Source organism: Natator depressus, chromosome 10 (genome assembly GCF_965152275.1).
Source record: "Natator depressus isolate rNatDep1 chromosome 10, rNatDep2.hap1, whole genome shotgun sequence".
NCBI classification, from domain to species: Eukaryota; Metazoa; Chordata; order Testudines; family Cheloniidae; genus Natator; species Natator depressus.
Window position 1 is genome coordinate 68,370,464 of NC_134243.1, and position 8,663 is coordinate 68,379,126.

Here is an 8,663-nt window from a genome sequence, read left to right on the forward strand (position 1 = left end):
TTGCCTACATAAGAATGGAATGAGTTTAAGGCTCAGTATCTTATTAGATGCCTGAGCTAGAAATAAAAGCCTTATTTCATTGGAAGTGAAGAGATTTCTGACTTTCAAGTGACTAAAACTCTGAAGGGCCCTAAGATTTCAGATAAAACCATCACTGGTTTCACTGTGAACATTGCCCATCCTTGGCCTGAGCCCCGTGTAATCTATTTTGCAGCAAAGAGGGGAAGAGAAGGGACTGTAACAAGGTCAGGGCAGAACAGTGCACAAATCACCCTCTCCATGTAAAAAGAAAAGGAGTACTTGTGGCACCTTAGAGACTAACAAATTTATTTGAGCATAAGCTTTCGTGAGCTACAGCTCACTTCATCGGATGCATTCAGTGGAAAATACAGTGGGGAGATTTATATACACAGAGAACATGAAACAATGGGTGTTACCATACACACTGTAATGAGAGTGATCAGGTAAGGTGAGCTATTACCAGCAGGAGAGCCGGGGGGGGGGGGGGGACCTTTTGTAGTGATAATCAAGGATAGCTCAAATAAATTCGTTAGTCTCTAAGGTGCCACAAGTCCTCCTTTTCTTTTTGCGAATACAGACTAACACGGCTGCTACTCTGAAAACTGTAAGGAGAGTGATCAGGTCAGGTGAGTTTCAGAGTAGCAGCCGTGTTAGTCTGTATTCGCAAAAAGAAAAGGAGTACTTAGTGCCACAAGTACTCCTTTTCTCCTTACAGTGTGTATGGTAACACCCATTGTTTCATGTTCTCTGTGTATATAAATATCCCCACTGTATTTTCCAGTGAATGCATCCGATGAAGTGAGCTGTAGCTCACGAAAGCTTATGCTCAAATAAATTTGTTAGTCTCTAAGGTGCCACAAGTCCTCCTTTTCTTTTTGCGGATACAGACTAACACGGCTGCTACTCTGAAACCTCGCCATGTAGGATTTTATTGAAGGAGTCTTTGCCTAATGTAAATTGACTCCACCTTCTTAAATGCCTCTGTAGCTGCATATCCTTGCTTTGCAGGCAATAAAACACTTACAAATACAAAACAAAAAGTATTACCCCACTATTCCCTCCTACTGCCAACCTCATTCGCTCTCCTTGTCTTTTAAGGTGTTTGGTCCTAAATAAGCTCAGCTGCTGCCTAATTAGCTCCCAGCTGGTAGCGTCCCTGTGCTGCCTTTGAACTCCTGATAAGGAATTAACCCCTGAAATCCCAGGTTGTTGACGGGCTCAGCCAAACTTCCTAGAGACTCTACTAGTGGGATGCACCGGCCCGGGCTTTGGGACTTTGTGAACACCAAATGACCTGTGTACCCAGTCACACAAGGGAATTAGGAATCATTTCTATGATGGGTTATTTTTCTTTTCCTTTTCTGCTAAAAAATGGCATCTGTCTGAAACTGGTTGGGAGAGGGATATCAGCATAGACCTGGCAGAGTGCAGTTGAGGCAACCAAAGGTGCATAATAAATGGAGTTTATGTGATGCACATGTGTACATATAGAGAATGTACATGGGGGTTATGGGCCCCTCAACCACTCCCATTGAACTAAATGAGAATTTACCCTTGATTTCAATGAGAGCGAGATCAGCTGTAACGCAAATAGGAGACCCTTAGAGACTAACATCTGATGAAGTGGGTTTTAGCCCACAAAAGCTTATGCCCAAATATATTTGTTAGTCTCTAAGGTGCCACAAGTACTACTCATTGTTTTTACAAATAGGGGAGAGTGAAGGGCTCAGTTTGTTCTGTCTCAGTCAAGTGAAAATTAACCTGAGCTGCTACCTTATGTCATGGGAAGGTTAACCACTGGATAAGCCATTTTTGTATGGGCATTGTTTATTGTTGAAACCTATAAATAAAAAAATAAACACAGACAGGTTGCCTGTGAATGGGTGTTAAGTAAATTGTCTGATCCTAAACTGTGTTCTTATTCGGAATCTGATTATGTGCCTGTGTGTACTCAGCTATTCAGAACTTCAGCAAACATTTTCATTTCTCTTAATTAGCCTTCTTCCCTATTAATTTTTCTTGTGTTCAGTAAATGATCCTTCTGCCTTTTGGTTTAAGGCTTCCATCCAAGGGAGTTTTTTCCTTTTCTATCAGCCAGACATTTTAATTTCTTGCACTATGCCTCATTTGCTGGTAACACTGATGTATTTTCCCTTACCCTGTGTATTTATTTTTACTGAGAGAAGAAGCCGTTTGTCACATTCAAATGAGGAATTATGATGTATCCATTATTATTATTGTTAGTGATGGTATGTAAACAACTATAATGATGTGGCTTATGTGGGAGCAAAATCCACAATAAAGGCGATGCCTTGTGGGGAATGAAGGCAGCAAAGTATCAAGATTTAACCAGTGTTCCCTCAAGAAATTCTCTTTGTGTTCTTGTAATGGGGTGTACCAACCCCAAACTAGGGTTGCCACCCGGCTGGGTTTTACCCAGACACTCTGTTTTTTGGCTTCTGTGTCTGGGTGCCATTTAAAGTTGCCAGGTGCCTGTTTTTTTTATGGCACCCGAACCAAAAGTCCAGTTATCGTGGGTTGGAGGAGGTGCCGAGTCATTAACCTGCGCCAGCCCTTGCTCAGCCTTATTCTTAAGGTCTCCTCCCTGCGGGCAAGCTCCTTAAAACCATCCAGTGAGTAATGACGGTGGGCAGCCTTGCGGAAGAGGTGGGGCAGGGCCGGGCCGGGCCTTGAGTGGGACCTCAGGGGTATGGTTACCAGCAGTTAGAAAGGTAATCCTAACCCTATCCCGAATTGGGCCACAAGAGGTTAATGAGAGCCTGTGTGCTCAATCAGTCCTGCCCTGCTACACCTGCAGTACACAGTCAAGTTTGGAGGGAAGCTTAACGGGGCTCACCCAGGTCAGGTGTAGGCTGGCTAGGAAAGAGACTAGGCTGCTGGCTCTCATTCAGTGAGAGAAACCTGTCTGGAGCTGGGGTGATGAGCTAGGCTGCTGGCAGGCATGGCCTTCCTCAAGGAAGCTAGGCATGCAGAGGGGAGCCTCGGGCAGCTGTTAAGGGAAAGGGGGGTGGGAAGTGAGTCTGCTCAGGATTCTGTGTGTTGGCAGAGAGGCCTGTGGGCATCAGGAAGATTCCTGCTGGGTTAAGGACTACTTTGTGAGGGGAGCAGGGAAAACGCTCCTGCTGTACAGCCAGCTGGGTAGTAGAAAACACTAGGAAGCTCTGCAGTGAGCTGCGGGGGGAGGGGAGACATGGTGGTACATTGTGAGTCTGGGAAGAAGCTGTGAGAAAGACCTCTTGCTGCCTCCCAGGACCACTTCCTACCTTCACCTGTCTTAGGCCTATCTAGATAGACCTTGGCTGCTTATTAAAGGGGCTTTGGACTGGAGTCCACTGGAGAAGGAGGGCCTGGGTTCCCCTACCAGCCTAATGGGGAAGGTGGGGCAGAAATCCCCCTGATAGAAGGGGAGTGGACTAGTGAATCTGGAGTCGGGCTGAAGACCCGATAGATCTTATGCAGTATTGTTCATTGTTTTTCTAGGACCAATACAAGTGCCCTGCAAAGGGCTTCCCCTTTGTGCAGTTTTTAATCTTTGCTCTTAGCAGCTAGCATACATCCAGAGCAGGACTGGAGAGTACCAGGGTGACTTAAAACCTTAGAACCTCTCCTGTTTAGAGGATTTTTATTTATTTTGCTATGTCCCTTAATACCAACTCACTTTTGTTTAAGCTTCCCTTTTAAAATGTACTTATTGATTTTATGTGCGAAAACTTCAACAAAAGCCATTGTGAATAAACAAAAAGAGTATATGTGTTTGGAAGTGGAGGGGGGAATCCACATCAGATCTCCCGTGGAACGTCTTCTGACAGAGAAATAACATAAAAGATATCTTTATGCATCAGGCAGCATATTCTTGAGACATACACGCTGACATTCCACTTTCCCCAGGTATGCTTGACCCTGACTCCACCCCTGGCCCTGCCCCCATTCCACCTCTTCCCCCAAGGCCCTCCTTGCCCCACTTCTTCCTGCCCACACCCCGCCCCACCTCTTCATATCCCGCCCTCGCTCCTACCCCTCCTCTCCAGCGCCTCCTGCAGGCAGGTGATCACGGTGAGCGGGAGGCACTGGGAGAGAGGGGGAGGTGCTGATTGATGGGGCTGTGGGTGGGAGGGAGAGGAGCTGATTGGTGGGTGCTGAGCCCCCACAATTTTTTTTCCCCTTAGGTGCTCTAGCCCTGAAGCACCCACAGAGTCAGAGACTAAGTTCTGGGATAAATATTTTATCCATTCTTCTGTGAAAAGAGGCGCAAGAAAGAAGGGGACACTAAAAAATTACAAAGCGGGGAATATGGCAGTATCTTTAACCAAACACCTTAAAGATTTAATATGGTCCCAGGCTCCAAAATGCTTTTGTATTTCTCACCATTATTTTGCAGAGTTTCTATTTTTCTTTCAGGAGAGCCTCCCTTAGTTAAAGAAGATTTTGTCTCTGTTTGCCACTGGTAAACCAGAATGGAGCAAATTTGTCTCCACTAACCTTAGTAGTTACACCAGGCATGAGTTTGGTCCAATATTTTTAAAAATTCTAGTGGCACCAATCTTGGATGTATTCTGCAATTCAGAGAAATCATGTGGAAAATATACTTGGGACAAAGCAGGTATAATTCCACCTGAAATGTTCTGAACAGTTGGCTTCCAAAAAGTGGTGTTTGAGCATTCCCACAAATATATAACTTCCTACTGTTGGGACTGTTCCCATTCAAGCCCCTATTTCCTTTATTCCCAATTAGTAAAATGCAGATTAAGTCTAATGCAGTGTATGTCGCAATCAACACTGCATCACTTTGAAATTTGCATTTCTTACCCCCACTCAGTATATTCATGATATGTGACCAATCCATTTCTGATTATACAATCCCTACATCTTTTTCCTGTCTGAACTGTACAATTGAAGGAGTTTTGGACGCAAGATTAGACACTTCAGAAAGGGAATCTATAATTTAATTATAGATCTGGATAGAGCATCTTAATATCTTATAGGATAATCTGTTTTCAGATCTTTATCAGATTGCACCATCATAAATGTCCAGTGTGCACAGAATAACAATGTGCTCCTCAAAATACTCAGGGAATATAAACAAAGATGTAAATTAAGTATAATTTTAAGAGTAACATGCTACTGAGGCCCAGTTGCACCCTCTTACACCAAGCACATTGGGTCCATAGTTTTGCATATGGCAGTGACCATTTCAGAGAGTGAACAGAGAGACACACCAAAATCCAAAATGTGTGCATCTCAGGTTTTTTGAATTTGAGAGCCTCTAATTCTGGGGCAGACAAATGTACATACATTCTGCTGCCATGAAAGCCAGAGCAGGGAGGTAAGATATAACCCAAAGTGCAGAGGCATCAAGAAAGAAACTGTTCCACAGCATGGACTGTCTGAGTTCCCAGTACCGTGTAATGTATGTTCCAGGCAGAGACAATCCCTCTCCATGCTGCCCTACACTCCCCTCACTGCAGCCAAAGTCACATGGTAGCACTCGTAAATATACTGTCACTGGCTGTCTGTCGGTCTGATCTTGCTCCCATTTGGTTAATGGCAAAACTCTCATTGACTTCAATGTGTCAGGGTCAAGCTTGGGGAGTCACAGGGCATGAAGTGGGAGCAAAGACCACAGATTAGCTGCAGGTTTGCAGCAGCCTTGGGGAGAGCAGGAGGGGCTAAGCATGCTATTAGTATGGTTCCTTCCCTCCAAACATTGGCCCTGTCTACTTTTTCTACAGAGTACAGGGCCATCTGGATACTTTCTAGAGCAAGAAAAATGGCATTGCGGAGAGGGCAGCATTTGGCTTAGGCTTCTGCAGAGCTGCACTGTGGCTTTCTCCCCTCCCCTCTGTGTGTGTGTGTGTTCCATTCTCCAAATCATGCCGAGTGTTCATTACCTGTCACGCTTTGCACATTCTGACCTACAGAATCCCATTTTAGACTTGTGCCCTTGAAAACACAAGGACCTCCCCTGTGCTAGTCTAGCTTGCACACTTCTTGCATATCCATCTGCAATAGGGTGACCAGAGAGCAAATGTGAAAAATCAGAACAGGGGGTGGGAGGTAATAGGAGCCTATATAAGAAAAAGACCCAAAAATCGGGACTGTCCCTATAAAATTGGGACATCTTGTCACCCTAATCTGCAAGGAGAGAGGTCTGCTCTCAGCTACCCCAGTGTAAATTCACTAAATTCAGTGGGCTTCCTTTGGATTGGCAGTGGGGATGCTGAGAGCAGAATTAGGCCCCTACTGTTTAAGATAACATCTGTTATCTCCTATCCATCCCTCCCTTTTAAAAAGCCCTGGTGGATTTTTTTTTCCCTTCCACAAGGGTCCTTGAATAAAACCCGTTTGTCAAAAGCAACTCTCCTACATTTCAGAAGTCCTATTGCTTCCCAGAGCAATTTATGAAAATGGAAAAGCCTGTCTAGAACCTAAACCAATTTGTTCTCTTAGCATTGTAAGCACATTTAGAGCTTGATAAGACAATTATCACAGATCTCTAATACCTGCAATTTATAGTTAAAAGGCTAATTCTGATAACTCTGTTTTCAAGTGCCATGTGTTTAAACTAAAACTTATTGGGTTGTGAGATGGTGGCAAACAATCTATTCGGAACACTTACCCAGCATGCCAAATCCACCTATTGCGGGGCAAATCCAGAACTTGATCCATGGGGAGGATGTTCCCCTTGCAGCAGAACTAGGGGCAGGAGGAGAGGGGGACTGGATATGATAGGCCATGCAAGGGGTGTATATTCCCTGGGTGGCATAGCACAGTTCTGGGTGGCTCCCCTGCACAGCAGAAATGAGGCCAAGGCGGAGGGCCATAAGGGCTCCTAATGGGCTACTCATAACTAGATTCATGGAGTGGCTCTGTTACTCTCAACAACTTGACAGCAAGGTGCATTTGCTTTGTCCCCCTTCTCACCTGCCTAGTGTTCTGCCTAACTATTTAGTTCAGGTGCTGGGCTCTGGATTTTGCCCCATTTCAATGGGGGAGCAGGGGTGGGGAATGGATTGTTGTTGCAGGTTAAGTGCCAGTATCTTATGTCACAGATCACCATGTATTATGTCACTGTAAGATGATGGAATCCCCACTTTGCTCCAGACAGAGTGTATGTATACGGCATATTGTCTGATCTTGCCCTTTTCCAGGGGTTTAGCTTTACTGATAACTCCAATAATAACAGAGCAACAACCTCAGCTGAAGCTCCTTCACTAAGTATAAGTTAATGGGGTTGCATGCGGTATTAGTCAGATAACCCAGCATCTATAATTAGAGAGACTCTCCCTTAAACCCAGCTCATTCCTCTTGATTTATTCAGTGCTGTCGTGGTCAAGCGTATTGACATCAGAAGTCACTATTCCAGTAATCCTTTACCTTTGTAAAATGCCCAGAGAGAAGGTTGCTACAGAAATGTGTTTTCTATAATTGCATTGTCATAATATTTAATGGATGTGCAATTAACTTGTACATACATTAAAAGTTATACGCAATATGGAAGACAAGTATTTTAGTGTGGTGTTCATTTCTGACCATGGAAGAGCAAAGCTTTCAAGCAGAACTCGGTGAAGTTACTGGAAAGTCCTCAAATATGCATCTTACTTTTCAATAGAGTACATGAAAAGTGATATTAATACACGAGTTGTTCATGAGTAAAATCAGATTTATAATTGAATCTCTAGCATTTTGCCATCATTTGACTCTTGGTACAGAATTAAGATGCTCTAATTATTTCAGAGGAGGAAATTAAACTGGGAACTGATGCTTCTATCATAAGGAATGATCTCTAATTGATATACATTTTTAAAGCTATAGTCTGATCTGACCATGTTTTTTCCTCATACATGTACAAAAAGGAACTGCGAAATGACTTGTTAGTGCTTAAATTTAGTCTAGGTTTGTTAGCTGAATTTCATGTACAACTGTAATTCCTTGAAAATATTTGGTGTCAGTGCATTAAGAGTGAGCAATCACGCATGCTATGATATTAGATACATTATGCATGCCATTTTTCTATTAGATATAAGGCAAAAATTAACTGGTTTTAAAATTCACATTTTATGAAAGTCACACAAGTTCAAGAGCCATAGCACATTTCATAGTTATGCATATAGGGCTTTACCCTACTTTCTTATCAATGCAAACATAAGAATAATTTAATACTTAAAACTCTTTGATGTTTGTGCTTCTTTGGTGAATGTTACTAGGAAGATCTTATATCTAATGCTATTTTAATTATCTCTTGATAAAACCAAGCAGTCAGAATATCTTAGCTAAGGAAGTCTGTTGTGATTTTCTTTAGGGACTTCATTAGTGGAAGACATCTTGACTGAATGAGATATTTTTGATGCATCATTAATATATACAGTATTCAAACACTACCTAAGTGGGTGATATTTTGTACAGCAATTTATAAGTAACCCAAATAGTGGCCTTGAATGAAAAGTATTATTTGTATTTATAATGTTAAGTAAATGCATCTGAGTCATAAAAACACCCACTTCCAGCTCATAGCCAACTGACAAATTAGCTGTCCCCATAGTTCAGACTGGATGTACTGATCTCTTCTTGAATCTGATATACATGAGTCATGGTCACTGAGGAGAGTTGGAGTGTGGCTGCCG